Source organism: Pieris brassicae, chromosome 8 (assembly GCF_905147105.1).
Source record: "Pieris brassicae chromosome 8, ilPieBrab1.1, whole genome shotgun sequence".
Taxonomy (NCBI): domain Eukaryota; kingdom Metazoa; phylum Arthropoda; class Insecta; order Lepidoptera; family Pieridae; genus Pieris; species Pieris brassicae.
Window position 1 is genome coordinate 11,337,329 of NC_059672.1, and position 16,164 is coordinate 11,353,492.

Genomic DNA, 16,164 nt, shown 5'->3' on the forward strand with positions numbered 1-16,164 from the left:
TCATCACCTTGTATCCGCAAATGACAGAAAAAGACGAAGTAGTAATATTCTCTCTTTATCACCACAAAAAGGTTTATAAATAATAACCCACTTATACGGAACAAATTCTTTAAAAATATTTATTAACAAAATACGCCGGTACTTTAAACCGGTACTTAAAAATTAGATGTGACGTGAAATTCACTTTAAAATGTTATTAGTCGCAACTCTAGATGTCTTTATTAAAGTATATATTTTTGCGTTTTATAAACAAGAAACGATTACCAAGCTTCCTCATATTGATGTTTGACACGTTTTCACGGATATATACACATAATTCGCGTATGGATCAAGGGTAGTCATGACGGCGCCCAACCTCTAGCCTGTTATTAAGCTCCTCTCAAACAATATGCCGCAAATTGAGTTAACTCACTAATAATGGTATCGCAACGGAGGGCTCGGTTTTCCCATTGAGAGCGAAGGCAATCTTTTCTCGCCCCGTCTTCTATTATTATCTTTTATTTTATTTGCTGAGATTAATAGCTACGACGTGTGTTGGTGTCCGCAAACGAGTGCCTCTTTGTCACTGCATCCCAATCCCAATTGAAATGCTCATGATTATGTGTTTGATTCTCATCTTAGGGGAGTTTTAGGCCTTTTGATGTAGCTTATTATACGTTTTCAAACAGGAAAATTAAGGCAACACAAAATTAAGTAACACGTGAACCTCAGTTTTGGTGCAAATATCGGAATTTGCTGGTTTTTTCCACTATAAATAAGTCGGCGATTGTACTCCTGTGCCTCCTATTTCTTCCGTTTTCAGCGTGTAAGTAAGCGGGAGCAGAGTTGGCCTAGTGGTTTCAGCGTGCGACTCTCATCCGTGATGTCGTAAGTTCGATCCCGGCTGTTGCCGGGGGATCAACACACTGTCTATGTGCGCATTTAACATTCGCTCGAACGGTGAAGGATAACATCGTGAACAGCGTGTGTCAACTACAGGAGGCACATCATCTACTTGCCTATCAGATTGAAAAATGTTCGTGAAACAGATACAGAAATCTTAGGTCCAGACCTAAAAAGGTTGTATTTAATGTTTGACCAAACATAAAAATCTTGCATTGATTTTCAAAAGATCGTTAAGAATGCTGTTCATTATATTAAAAAAATATATGTATATAACGAAATATCTAGTAAATTTAACAAAAAACAGAAAAGAAACCCAGACGTCTGTACTGTGATTCCAATTATTATTTTTATTGTGTTTATTCGGGCCGCGTATAGCTATTTTTTGTTTTCACCCTTTGTGTTTGCCCGCGCAAACACGTCCGGAGGTGTGTCGTACTTCGGCAATTGATATGTTTGCCAGAGATGTTTGAACGAGATGAAGCCGAATTGAATTGAGTGGTTCCCAGTGTGAGCCTAGTGGTTTTGCTACTCAAAACTCTGAGCTCGTGCCTTTGAATTTCGGCTGTGCATATATGGGCTTGTATGGGTGAGGAAATTTTGTGAATCTCGGAAGGCTTAAGAAAGATATCTATTGAAGATACGAAAGAATGCTTGCCAGTTGTATGTTGGGTAAAGGGTGACCTAACAAGGGGTCCATACTGCAGAACATTAAGAAATAACAACGTAGATTAAGAGTATAATAACAAACCTTTTCATATGTACTTTTTTTAACAGTAATTAAAGTGACTTTTCAGTATTATTATTAAATTTTTGGCTGAAATTGGCTAAATTTCCAATGTAATGTTATGTAGTTTTCTAATAGAATTAATTTTAATTAATTCAGTTACCAAAGGTTTAAGTTATAATTTTTGCACTCAAAACTCGGCTTTTTGTTACATTGTTAGTGATATTTTCGAACTATCCGATGAGTTTTAATACTGTAATTCGTTCCCGTACCATGTTATAAAATTACAAGTAGATTTATTTGTATTATTCGCTATTATTTACATATTATCCAACAAAACATCTCGTACAATTTTATATAACATTATTATTTTGGCTTATTAACGGAGATAAAATTTCACGCATAAAAAACACGCCAATCAGTTTTAATTAGCCGTATAATGTGTCTTGCTGATATAATAAATGGCAGACGTTCGGGTTACCTGTACGTGGCCGGCCATTGTGTGCCATTGTGTTTGACACTGAGAACTTAATGGACTGTTATGCTCAGCCTCGCAGCATGTCACCGTCGCATTGTCCAGGACAACCGGCTTACTTAGGTATGTGTTGTAGGCGTATGGATCGATTTTCATTCGAATAAGGAGTTTTATTTTATCCGTAAACAAGGCGGGCAGTTGTAGGACGAAACACTAGAGAAATTAAAATGTTGTGAATCTCGAAAAAGTTGAAAGTAATAATGTGTAACCTATGCTCTATACTTTTATTTATTATACACAATAGCAGGATATTTGAGAAATAAAGTGCACTAGGATTCCCTGTGTTGTGGGCAGACATCCCTCGCTTTTGACATATTAACTTTATAATTTATACATAACACAGATTTATATTAAAAATATTTTCTGTATCAACATAGGACGGGTTGACAAGATATACTTTGTGTATGTAATGTGCGTTTTTTTTTAATATTAGTGATAATTTTGTTTTTAAGGAAGTGGTTTAAGATGAAAGGGCTTCGGAAGGAGAAAAAGCGCTGGGTGAAGAAAGTGTTACCTATTATTAATCTTCATATAAAATTCTACAGCCACATACAATCAAGCATTAATCCGTCTAATCGTATCAGTGAAGTACGCAGCGGCGCATATGTTCTAAGTTGTAATTACTTACTAATGAGAGTACCGCATATGATGTACTAAGTGTGCAAAAGGAGCAACGTATGACATTTATAAGATATATGCGTCTCAGAGGCAGCGTGATTCACGCCACAAACGTTTGCACCTGGGTCCCACAAATTACACAAATATTGTGCTTCACAACTAACACATAAGGAGGATATTCCCTTGCGCCATTGAGTTTCGAAAATGCACTGTATATTTTCCGCTTCTTTAAAGTGGTCCCTGTAAAGATCATATTCCTGCAGTTGTCTAGCGACGCGCCACCGCAATATTTCACCTCTCACCAAGAAATAACAATGCCCGAGCGAAAGCACTATAGGGGCAAAGTGGTACAACGTTGGCAATGCTTCTTCATCATATCTGTATGGAGTCGCGAAATATTATACGAACGCAGACTTACACGGTTGCATGCTTAAATTTTGTATTTTCTAAAAGAAAAGACCGTCAACGGACTCACGAGCCCTCTGGCATTGGGTGTCCATGCGTATCACTTAACATCAGGTGAGCCTCGTGCCTGTTTGCCCCTTGTTCCATAAACAATATATAAATCTATTTTTTATATATATTTATACTTTGTTACCATAATTAAAATGCAAAGAAAAAGTAAGTAGGTTACATAAGTTATTAGGCAACAGGCGGCCTTATCGCTAACAAGCGATTACTTCCAGGCAACCCTAATATGGGAGTATAAAAAAAGAAACATCTACAGAGGGTAAAGTACAAGTGCATAATTAATTAACAAAAAAACAAACTCAAAATAACATGCACCTGTAACTAAAATTAAATAAAATAAAATCCAAAGAAAAATATAAATAATAATATGTATAAACAGACATGTAAAAGCTCTGCCAAGTTGACTCACAATTTATATATATAAGTGGTAGCTAATTACGAGGCGAGGCAGAAGAAAAATAATTAAAAAAAAAAAAGATTTTTAAATAAATTTAGAGACTGAGCTCGTCAATCAATTGGTAAGGAATTCCAAAGTAGGATACTTTGCACAGTCAAGGAGGAGTGATAGAAATCAGTTTTATGAATGTCTAGCTATTCACATGTTTAAAAAATGTATTAACATAAAATATTTTCCTTTAAAAAGCTTTGTATAAAAGAAATAAATATTCCACAAACGTTTTATAAAAGTACTAAGTAGCAGACAATACGACAATAGTAAGTTTCACAATGAGCGTATACTCTGGTGTTTAAGCCCTCACAGGTGGCGAGTCGTATCAGCTTCAAACGATTTTAACAAAATATACCTTCATATGATATTTTTTCCTCCTACTATTAAAAATTTCTATATCCGATTTATATTCGTTCTAAGAAAGTACGACCATATCTCTGCGTTCCGTAAGCGGCTAGGCTGGTTACCGATTCGTCAGCGACATGATGCTCATGTTCTCCTATATTCCATCCTGTTCAACCCTAAAACTCCTTCCTATCTCAAAAATGATCAAATTTTTGGGAGCCCATAACTATAGCTTACGCTCTACCGAAAACTATACCCTTGAAATCCCATCTCATAACTCCTCCGTTCTTGGCGATTCCTTTAAGGTCTCTGCAGTTGGGCTATGGAATTCACTTCTCGTCCCTATTCGCTTAGCTCCTTCTCTATCTTCCTTTAAATTTCTTCTCTACAGACATTACCTATCTACATCGTATCCCTAGCTTACGTACTAACTACTAACTGAAGTGAGAGTGATCTTAAATTATCGCGATTCCACTTTTTACTTTGTATTTTTCATGTATCCTTTTTTACTTTAAGTTTGTTTTTGTTCCTGTTGCCTTAATATGAAATATGTATTTTTGCAGTTCTTGCTTACCTTATCTAATTTAATACATTTTTTGTCACAGTAGTTGCCTAAAAGTGATAAGGCCAGCCGCCTTTTCATTTAATTATGTCCAATTTTTGTATTGTAATGCAACGAAGTGTTAATTAATAAATAATATTCTAGTTTTACTTAATTTGTTGGTATTTTATGGTAACATTTAACATACGATGTTCCTTTTCTATGTTTTAAAGACGTAGACTTATGTCTCGTAATCATTTCACATTGGTTTTTATAAGGATGAAAGAGGATATTATAAAACCGCACGGAATAATAAGCCAGGAATAATTCCACAATAGGTTTAATATTGAAAATAAATAAATACATTAGGTATCATTAGCGGCTCGCTTATACCAGTGCTCTTCATTAAATCGACCTCTAATGAGATTAAAATATTTGCATTACCTATTTTGTACACATTTGACATTTCTAACCATGAACCAATTATAGGACTTTTAAAGCCTGACTTATAATTCATTACTGAAAATTCATGTCTGTTAAAAATTCTAAGTAAGCAGATTGTAATTTACGGTGCTGTAAAGTGGATTTAAAAATATAATAACAACGGCATATACCGTTGTTATTATTACTACAAGATTTTACATATAGTATTGTATGAAACTGTAGCATTCGTAACATTTACGATTCGTTGAGACAGACCACTCGTTTAAATTTATTTTATTATCTAATAATACTTGACGCTTTAAGACGAATATACCAATATTATTAAATCAAATACAAAGCACTCCAAAATATTTGAAATACCATCGTCGCGTTGAATTCGTTAAAACATTGAATAAAAAACGGATGCCACGGAAATAGCTGAAATTTTTCAAGCAAGAGTTTAGACGAGATAGGGGGTATCCGATGTCCGCTCCGGGAAATAATACCATTTCCGATGAGGCCCCGGCGGGCGTCGACAACGAGATTAGGGAAAAACGGGAATTTAATAACACCCGAACACGTCTCAGGACAAATAAACAGAACGACAGACCGTTACACATCATGCGCACATTTTTGCTTACGTGAAAGTAACCAATAGTTATTTATTTAAGAGGGTAAATATTAGAAGGCTTTGTTATATATTAGATAACTTCCGCATTAGGTAAAAGGTATTATTGGCAAGTGCAGTGAAAACAATCATATGGTTTTATAAATAAAAGGACGTGTTCAGGACTTCGTTTGCCCGCCTGTTTTTATAGAGTTATATCTCTATATTTAGCGTTTAATTTAATTTTTTAATTAAAATTATCTCAGTGACGTGGATGAGAATGTATGTTATATAAAATAGTATAATGAAACTTAAAACTTTATCTTTAGTTGTCTTTTGCTTCGCAACGACATGCTATGTTATATATAAACAATTGAAACCATAAATGTTCCAAAGAAAGGACTCCAGAAACGTTTATCAACTCAAAGGGCGCGTGACTTACCAAAGAAAACGCTGGCGTCACATTTTTGTTGAAATTTTTAGAATTTATTCTTAGATTGAATTGAAGATCGTTAGTATTTTTATACAGTCAGAACAAATATTATTTCGCCACCGGCGTTGAGCCGTAACGAAACTGAAAAATAACATGGTTATAACAGATTGGGTTGAATGGAATTTTCGATGTTTGTGGTTTTTGAATCGTACGTGTACGTGTATTACAGTAGAACATTAAATACGACAGTTTAAAAACACTAAGATATATTTATTTCTCGTATTTGTATAATTTGTACATAGTGGTTTGAACAGATTTCATTGGCCATCTTCCTTTGCTATTGTAATCATAATACTTGCAATTTAGTGTACAAGTATCTGATCAATCACTTTTGTTTAAGTAAAACCTGAAGGCTACATATTCAAATTCAAAATGACTTTATTCATATAGTAACCAACGTCAATAGAAAAAATGTTAAATTGATTCTAAATTTACATTTACTACCAGTTCGCAAGTCAAGGGCGTAGAGCGGACAAGAACTGGACAGAAACTTACCGCCACTATTTTTAATCGCCAAGTTTTAAGTCATACCAATTGTTAAAAAAAAACTTTAAAGGCTTTATTGATTATTTACTTTTAACGAGACTTTTGAATTTATTCAGTGAGAATATTCAGTTATATATGTTTATAGTTTGGTCATTTCTGACATTATAGGATAATATTGCTTTTATGTCCAGTCAAAACAAATATTTTTCGTTATTGAAAACCTTTACAAAAACAACGTTCTTGCACAGAACTAAGGGTGAGAGGCTACTTAACTAATAAGTCAGGTTTATTTATATTACTTCCTTCATATAGGTTACGCTGTTTTGCCATAATAGTTATCATAAAGGATAACGATAATGATTTTTTAAAAAAATATTTTTTCACATATAACACGTGTAATTTAAACTTATAATTGACACAAATGATTTCGCATTTTCAATTATTAATTTCGTTACTTCATTGAAATATACAGCAGGATCGCGTGTTTATACGCATTTTTTATTTCTGTGATAATCGTTTTGTGTCCTCACCTTTATGGGCAAATTAATGCATTCCTTTTTAAGGTTCTTTCGTACTTATAACAAGATGTTTTGCATTTTTGATGTTGACAAGCTTATAAGACGTTTTAAGAGGAATTATGGACGCCTTCGTGTGTGCATGATCAACTTGATAATGGCTAGGCACTTCACTAGAACATGAAACAGATTAGGACTTTACACTAAATAATGTTTGTTTACTTTGGTTATCAATAAGCAGTGTTGGCCTAATGGTTTCAGCGAGTGACTCTCATCCTTGAGGTTGTAGGTTCGATACCCGGCAGTGCGCCAATGCACTTCTTCTGAATCTTTCTATGTGCGCATTTCGCAACATCCGTTCAACATTCGTTCGAACGGCGAAGGAAAACATCGTGAGGAAACCGGCTTGTCTTAGACCCAAAAAAGTCGACTGCGTGTGTCAGGCACAGGAGGCTGCCTATTAGATTAAAAAAAATGAATAAAAGAGGTTGTAGCGCCACTGTTTTTTTTTGTTTTTACCAAAAAAGTACTCTTAAGTAGTAAGTAAGTAAATCAAAGGGATTTACTTGTATTTTCCTTGCCAGAAAATTCTATAATACTTTACATAGTTACTAAATACTATTAATATTGTAATAATGATACAGTTTTTGTTTTTTAAATTACATAAAATTTTAACTTAATAAAGTTGCGAACTTGCATGTACATAAACTGAAAACTTACGGTATAATTACAAACTGGTATCGAGAAGCGATTAAACGTACAACTTCCAAACACGGGAATGGGGGTAAGGTTAGGAATCTTTACACTATAAGGCTGCCTTTTGACAAGTCAGGCGCGAGGTCACGCCTTTGCTCTTTCGACTTCTGTTGAAACATAGCGTTGATAGGACTTCTCGTTTTGCGGGTTTCACTTGGGAATTAGTTTCACAATTAGCACGGAACACCCCTTCAATGGTTATTAATACGCACATGATACATTTTGCAAGGTTTCAGTTTGATTTAAATCAGTTTTATTATGGAAGTTGTGCCTGAATAAAAGATCTTTAAAAGACAATGATTGCAAATATATTTCCTCATTTACATATGTCGACGTTTCGAATGTTTTCCAGCAGCGAGACTCTTACCAAAGACAATATAATGTTTTATATGTTTGAGAATAATAATAATCTTTATTTATTTTTCTCACAAAAACTTCGTACACAAACAACTTACAGGTATTTATTATTATAAATAAATCATTTTCTTTCTGCTATTGAGGAAAATGCTTGTTTGTGTGAGACTGATGCCTGCTAAAGGTAAGAATACCTGTGTTACAGGTCATCAGGCCTCCATTACTTCTCGATCGACATAAGGTCTTAAAAAGTAGGGAAAATTTATACTAAAAATTAAAAATATACTAAACAATTATTAATATAATAGGAGAGTGTAAGAACATGTGAAAGACATATTTCTACTAAGATTAATTACAGTTTCGCCTCGGCTTCATTCGGTATTAAGCATAATACATTTATTTATTGTTTACATAATCTTAAACAGAAAAGAAGTTGGTGTGGTGGAAACACACAACAAAGTTCACCACGACGTCGAACGTATTAAAATAATTAAGGCCAGTGACATATATATAACATTATAAAATGGAATAATGCATGAAAGAAATTTTTTGTTACACATTTTTATTTATTCGAATAGGAGTCTCTGACATACTAAATTTGAACAGGTTTATAATAATTTGATATTATTAGAATCTAAATCACCCGTTGTCACCATTAGTTTCACAATGAATGAATTAATATTTAAATAGTCAGTTTTGCTTACGTGTAGTTGTTGGTTTTGGGAAGTGTAATATTTCTACGCTTACCTCATTCTTAAAAACGTTACCAGTCTAATTGCTGTTCCTATTACGTCAAATTGTGAACGCTGATGATGAATAAGGCTTCATTATAAGTCCTCCTCCAACTTCGATTTTGTTCCCTTTGGAGTAGAGTCTCTTGGGACGTGAGGTTCAAGTGTACAGGCGGTAATTAAAGATTTAAGTTGGCGCCTGATAGATAGTACCGGTGATCTAGAGCTGGTGCTTTCCTCGCTTATGTATAAGTATCGCAATACAGCGTGAAAATGCTGCCAGCGTTAAAGGTTGCACTGCCACGGGGTCTAAATTTTTTAAATTTGTTTCAATTTTCTTTTTATTAATTTTTAATTATTTCTATAATTACTATGTACATTAAGAAAATTGTAAATACTGTATATATTCATTCAATCGTAGATTTAATAATTATCAACACTAAGAAAAACACTTTTTGAACGGATTAAAGCTATGTATTATTTTTAAAACTTATAGCTTTAATCAAAAGCTATTTTAACAAAAGACAATACAATTATCAACACTTTTTTACCGGATTGAAGCTATGTATTATTATAACTTGTGTTTTTTTTCAATATGTAAAAGCTATGTTAACAAAAGACAATACTATATAATAATTATCATACTATTAGTAGAGCTGACGTGGTAATTATTGTGATAATATTCTATTCGCTGTGTTAACATAGACAATGTCGATGTACGGATATTATCATTTTCGGCGTTAAACTTAGGGGAAGCGAGTTAGTCCGTTAAACCGCACTTGTCGGGTGCGATGTCAAGTTGCTCCTAGATTAGCGTCGACACTGCCTCCCGGAATATTTACATCGGCATACGAAAACTATTCGATCTATTTCCGATTGTCTTCCAAACTAGCTCTTGGATTTATTGGGCTTTATACTCGGCTAAGCTAATTTGAAGTTTCATTTGTATCTTAGGGCAAGAGTCAAGACTTAGCGGGATCAATGAATTTTAAAATGCATACGTTTTTGACATTTTACCACACGGAGTCATATAATAAAATTTGGTTATAGTTGTTATGTATATTGTTTAAATATATATATGTGCTATAGAATTTAGACATTCTTTTTAGCCGCGTGTTATTAATAATTGAACAATAATAAATATTAATGTCAGTGAAGAAATATCATACATGTCATGTTTGAGGCAGAGGTCTACATTTTTTTAGGATTGCTTTAATAAGTTAATAGTAATAGCAATAAAGTTTTTCCATAAAACATTAGACTAAACGCAAATGTTTAGAAGAAATTGAACATATCAAATACTTGGCTTCGTAGCGCGCCTCTGCATCTTTATTGGTAGAAAACAATATTTTAACCGGATTAAAGCTATTTGTATTTTCTTAATATTATATATTAACTTATAATTATTTACAAAATTTTAAATTTCGCGTGCTTTACTGCGTGCGTGGTCATGGTGACTGAAGACAAAAGGTGTTGAATGTCAAAAGTATCACAGCTGTAGAGAAAGTTGTGTTATCTGTGTTTATTTCCCCGGAGTTGGTATCGACTAAAAGATGACGGGTTTTTGCAGAAATGACTCACGGTGTCCTCTAGTCATTTCTGCTTCCTCTTTCAATGGGTAAAAGCTATGTTAACCAAAGACAATACTATCTTTATTGGTGCTCAATTGAATTAAATCTTATGCTATCTGGACACTATACATTCTTAGGTTAAGGTTGTAATTCAATGCTGGTGTTAATAGCCTGATACAATAGGAAATGTATATGTCATTTACATGCGGTGTGTCGAGTAGCTCGCGGTGTGACAGCTGCGCGGAATGTCGACGGAATTTCATTTCGTTAGGCGCAGGCTTGGCGCATTCCTGCGGTCGCTCGTAGTGCCCGCGGAGCCCGTATCCGGACCGTCATTCTGTGCCATAGTTTTGTACAATAATTGTATTATCCCTTCATTAAGGCGAAAAGACAATTAACCATTTAGTTTAGTATCTTTACATAATGATTATTTATTCATATCACGATATTAGGGCGATACAGTTGCTTTTTGGCTATGTATACTATGAATGAAATGATGACCTCTGTATCTACTTTGAAAATCAAATTTTAAAACATATAATGAACAACATGAAATACCATTTGTTAGATAAGTTACAAATTTAAAGTACAATTATTTATTTGTAGCGTCGACAAGGCAAAAATAAACACACATCCCAAAAACCAGAAAAGAAGATAGAAACAAGTTATGCAATTATTCCAGTGTTATAATGCATATTTAATCAATTAAATGCCGTAGGGCGGTATGAATATAAGTTACAAGCAACCTTAATCGTTTAAAAGTCGACGCGTATAAGTGATGTTAAAGTCTTATACAATATTAAAACGAGTAAAAGGAACATGTAACCAGATTGAGCAGTAATCGTCCCAGCGTCTCAAATCCATTAGCCGTCGTAGCTATTCTAATATTCAAAAAGAGCTGAGTCTTAACGTAAACCCGTGTAGCGATCGGAACCGCGCCGTATTAGATAATATTTAAACCAGTGTTCTCCATGTATTGTATGGAGCGTCGAGACGGCAGCTGCGCGTAATATTGTGTTATACTTATCGAATTTGCATGTTTTTACTGAATAACATTCCTTTGGAACAGTCGAGATCAAAGGGCGGGCGAAAGTGATTTCGCACTGAGTTAGTTCAACAAGATTCAGTTTCGCCCCTCCTATACCGCTCCTGAATAATTTTCATCTAATAAGGAAAATTGTAAATAGGCCTTTTGATATTTCATACGGCCGTCAAAATTTTATATTCATTACACTGATGACGTAAGAATACGATTAAAGGAATCTTATTTGCTTTGCGTTTTTTTTAAGATATTTGTAAGGATGTTAATGAAAGTATCTCGCTGAATACGTGGCGCCAGCTATGTACCAATGGATTGGATCTATTTGAACATTTACTACTCGTACGGTGAAGGAAAACATCGTAAGGAAACCGTCTTGCCTTAGACCCAAAAAGTCGTCGCTTGTGTGTCTGGTTCATAAGGCTGATCACCTGGCGCCATTGTTTTTGTTAAATACATTGAGTAAATAAGTAAAAGTAAATTGATACGCTTATTACTTCTACTTGTCTCTGATATTTGTTTTTACTTTTTTTTTAATTACGTTAAAATACACGACAATAAGCCAAACACGGGAGCTTTTCATGCAACTTATACACCTCAACAATTAGGCCTTTAAACGTGTATATTGAAAATATAATATCTATATCTAATATCTATACCACAGTGATTGACTAAAAGGGTGCGTTTTCGAAACTAAAAAAGTACTTTGTAAGAGGCGCTTAAATTCTCAATTAAAAGCTCTTCTCACTCTTCTCTGTGCTGATCTACGGCATAGAATCTTAGACGCTGACAGAGGCTATGTCCATAAAACTGGAAGCGTTTGCGATCTGGGTTTATAGACGGTTGATTAAAACACCATGAACAGACCGCATCGATATGTACAGACAGAATGCCGAAGAACTAAGAAGCGCTTATGACGGTTATGGAAACTTGAGTATTTCGAACATGTAACACCAAAATATTCGAGTTCCTTCGACTAATCATACAAGGCACAGGTAGTAGGTAGAATGAGATCTGGCCGCAGGCGCTCGTCTTGGTTGAAGAATCTTAGACAATGGTTTGGTCGAAGTTTCTTCAAGAAAAGAGCGTACCAATTCTTAAAAGGCCGGCAACGCACTCGCGAGCCCTGTGGCATTGAGTGTCCATGTTCTATAAAAAAAGAAGTTATTGTCATCCAGAATTTAAGTAGCCATGATGATCGCCAACCTTCGAAAAGAGATGGCACTATAAGAATTAATTATTTAATTATGTTTAATTAATAATTTATATCAATAAAATTAATTAACATTGCCTTTTAATTAAAAACCTGTCTAAATCGTAAGCAATAAGGCCATAAATTTAGCATCCTCTATTTTTGTTGTTTACATTTTAATATAATCTAAATGCTCTAAAATTATTATATAAGAGATAAGAAGTGGATGGATGTGCCATTTGAATAATCCTATTCACGTTACATTTTACGCCAATAAATATTGGACTACGGAATAAATTTAAGAAAACAGTTCTTACTCGTATGTTTCGTTTGATGTCGCTCGATCTGCTTGGTCAGCTTTACCTGTAAGAGTATTATTTCCGTAGTAAGACAGTATTTTTATATATTTCATTTTTACTTTGGTAAAAAGAACTTATGATTAGTTTATCAGGTCAAATAGGGTATGAAATTGAGTGTTCAAGTAATCTTGATATATACAAAATTGAAGATATGATTGCACAGAATATCGAACTAACCTTAACAAATTCACAAAGTATATTATTTCGATATCGTTTTATGTGTCCCTTTCAAAGTCCTCTGGTCTCGATAAAATGAAAGCACAATTTTATTTTGTTCTTATTGATTTCAACTAATTAATAGTTGAAATGCAGAATTTACCCTTTTCTTCCCTATCATCGTTCCATCGATCGTTGACACCTGTAGCTTTGTATGTCATATAAACAGGCTGTTTTACGGCATTTCTATAGAAAAAGCTGGTATTTTGAATATCTGCGCGTATCATCAGTGTCTATCAAATTTAAGTTTTAAGATCTGTCTCTTTAGATACGAGCAAATCATCTACTATATATTCTTTATACGAATAACACTGCATAAACTAAATTATTCTTAAAGCGATTTGTCCGTGAAATTGTTCCTTAAGAACTACGAGTACACTTGTTGTCTTTATTTGTTTTGTGTATTTTTCAAAGTTAGTTTAGGTTTCGACTGTTCCTTTGTTTGACGGTATTTTCAACACTATGAGAATATTACCAAACAAACGTATAATCATACAATTCATGTTTTGTTGTATTACATATTTCGCTTTGAAGTCAAAGAAGGCCTACTTGCTGTCGGCCACACGGATAAATTACATTGTTAATTTATATATTTCAAGTGAGTACTTGTAATATTAAAGTTATTTTAAGATGTATTAGTACCTCGCTTGTTGGAAGGTAGGTTGGTGTTTGTGAGAAATGGGAGCTTAATTCGGAGCTAATTGGAGTGTTTCTCGTGTTTACATTTGAATTCATCGTATCAAACTTGCAATATGATTATCGTCTGTGTGGAATTATTATCGGGAGACTTTCAGAATGCCAATATGAGTGCATTGTTACTCTCGCGTAATGCCCTTAATTACTAACTATTCAGTACGAATTTACTATTCATACGATATGGGAATTTTGTATGAGGCATCTCTTAATTAAATGTTTTACGAGATTAATAGACTTGGAGTTTCGTTTAGTATTAATACAAAAGGAAGTAATGAAGACTTCTTTGAGTTGCCCCATTCTTCAGATATACCATTAAACAATAATACATTAGAAATAATTTTATTGAATCATTCTAGAATTGTTATAACATGTTTATTCGCTTTTTCTAGACGTAGGTTCTACACCTGAAGGTATACGCCTGTTAGGGTGTCTGAAATTAATTATTGCTAATAGTTTCTATTTTAATTAAATATGTATGTTGGAGCAACGGCACTAGTATCGGCTACCATTTATATATTGTTTATTTGATTGGCTAATTTATTGCTAGATCTATAAGTACTTATAATTCTGTTTTTAAAATACGACACTGATGAAGTTAAAACAGTTATATCAAAAAAATTATTAATAAATAAGTGGTTTAATTTTTATTTAATAATGACCAATTAGCAATGATATTACGAGAAATATTTCAATAAAATATATATAAATCACAAAGTAACATGTATCATATGAGTATCAAGTAGCTCTTTAGCGAACGAGGCGCTAAGGAGCTACAAGACACCTCATATTTAAATCCCCAATTAAATGCTACTTATAAGGCACATGTTCAAAGAAAATTTCAAAAGCTTCAAAAGCGCAAAATAAATATTTATTGTGAATATCGATTTCAAATAAAATTGCAGCCTTTTATAACGAGGTGACATTTCCCCTTTTCCGCTTCTCGGCGTTGAGAATTTATCCACCGAAATAAGGAGATAACGAACCTAATGGCAGACGCGAGAAATATACGAGACACCGCGATTGGCTTTGGAATTTCAGTGAATCGGCAGCGAAAAGGCGTTGCTTGAGTCAGCTGAATCGCTATACTGTATAAACGTATGCACTTAAAATTATAACATACCTTTTATTTTATTGTAAATTTTTACATTTATATTCGATATAAGGTTTTTAAAGGCACAAACAATGCTTTCTGTTTTGGGTTTTTGACGTAATTACATATTGGGCATTATGAATAATTTAATTAAATTTTGACATTTGCAATTCATCAACATTATGTACAACTTTCATGAGAAATTTAGAATTTATTATTTTAAATAACTAGTTAATTTTAACAATAAACCAGATTTTTAACGTGATTATTGACCTTTGTGGAACGCAAAATTTTACTAATTTAACTATGTATATTATAGATTCTGTAATACATGTCCATTCAGTTCTATATACTAGCTTGCTTCTTGTAAGAGGGTGGGGCCTCGGCCCACCCACCCACAAGTCATGTCATACTACAAGATTTCCACATACATTATAATATTGAATTTTATAACCAGGACAAGATATTGTTGACTTGGAATATTGAAACATTGTGTGCTTGTTAAACATTGTCTAGTATCATTTGTTTGTGAACAATAAACGTAATATCTTTAAGGAAAAAACAATAAATGTTTGTACAATATCGTCGACTACCTGTTGGATTACGGATAACAATTAAAAGAAATATATACCTTGGTCATTACTGTAATACAAAACTGGTAATAACGTTTTGTACTGCGCAGGAACCATATAGTTATATAACCATTAATTCACATATTAGTATAGCAAGAAATAACGATGACTTCTGAAGCGAAATAATTTTAAATGATGGAATCTATGTAGAAAGTTATCTATTAGTACTAGGAAACTATATCGTTAAAAAAATACCCTCTGGCGAAATCAATGGGATTACGATTAGTATCTTCTGACACAGATGAAAATATCTTGATATATACGTATAATATTTTAGACTTTACATCATTCAAGATAAAGAAGCTCATATTAAAGCTAATATTACATTCAAATAAATAGCTCGAGCTACAGGTCGTAAACCCATGAAATCATTTGCGATATCAACCATTATAACCTTCAATTCAATGATACATATCTCTAATATTATATAATTTAAA

The 16,164-nt window shown here is 33.4% G+C and overlaps 1 protein-coding gene across 2 annotated transcripts in view; it reads left to right on the forward strand.

Annotated features, from left to right (window-relative positions):
- The window catches only part of LOC123713073 (membralin), a 92,631-nt gene that overhangs the window by 68,507 nt on the left and 7,960 nt on the right, over positions 1 to 16,164 (forward strand). The gene's annotated exons all lie outside the window — the stretch shown is intronic.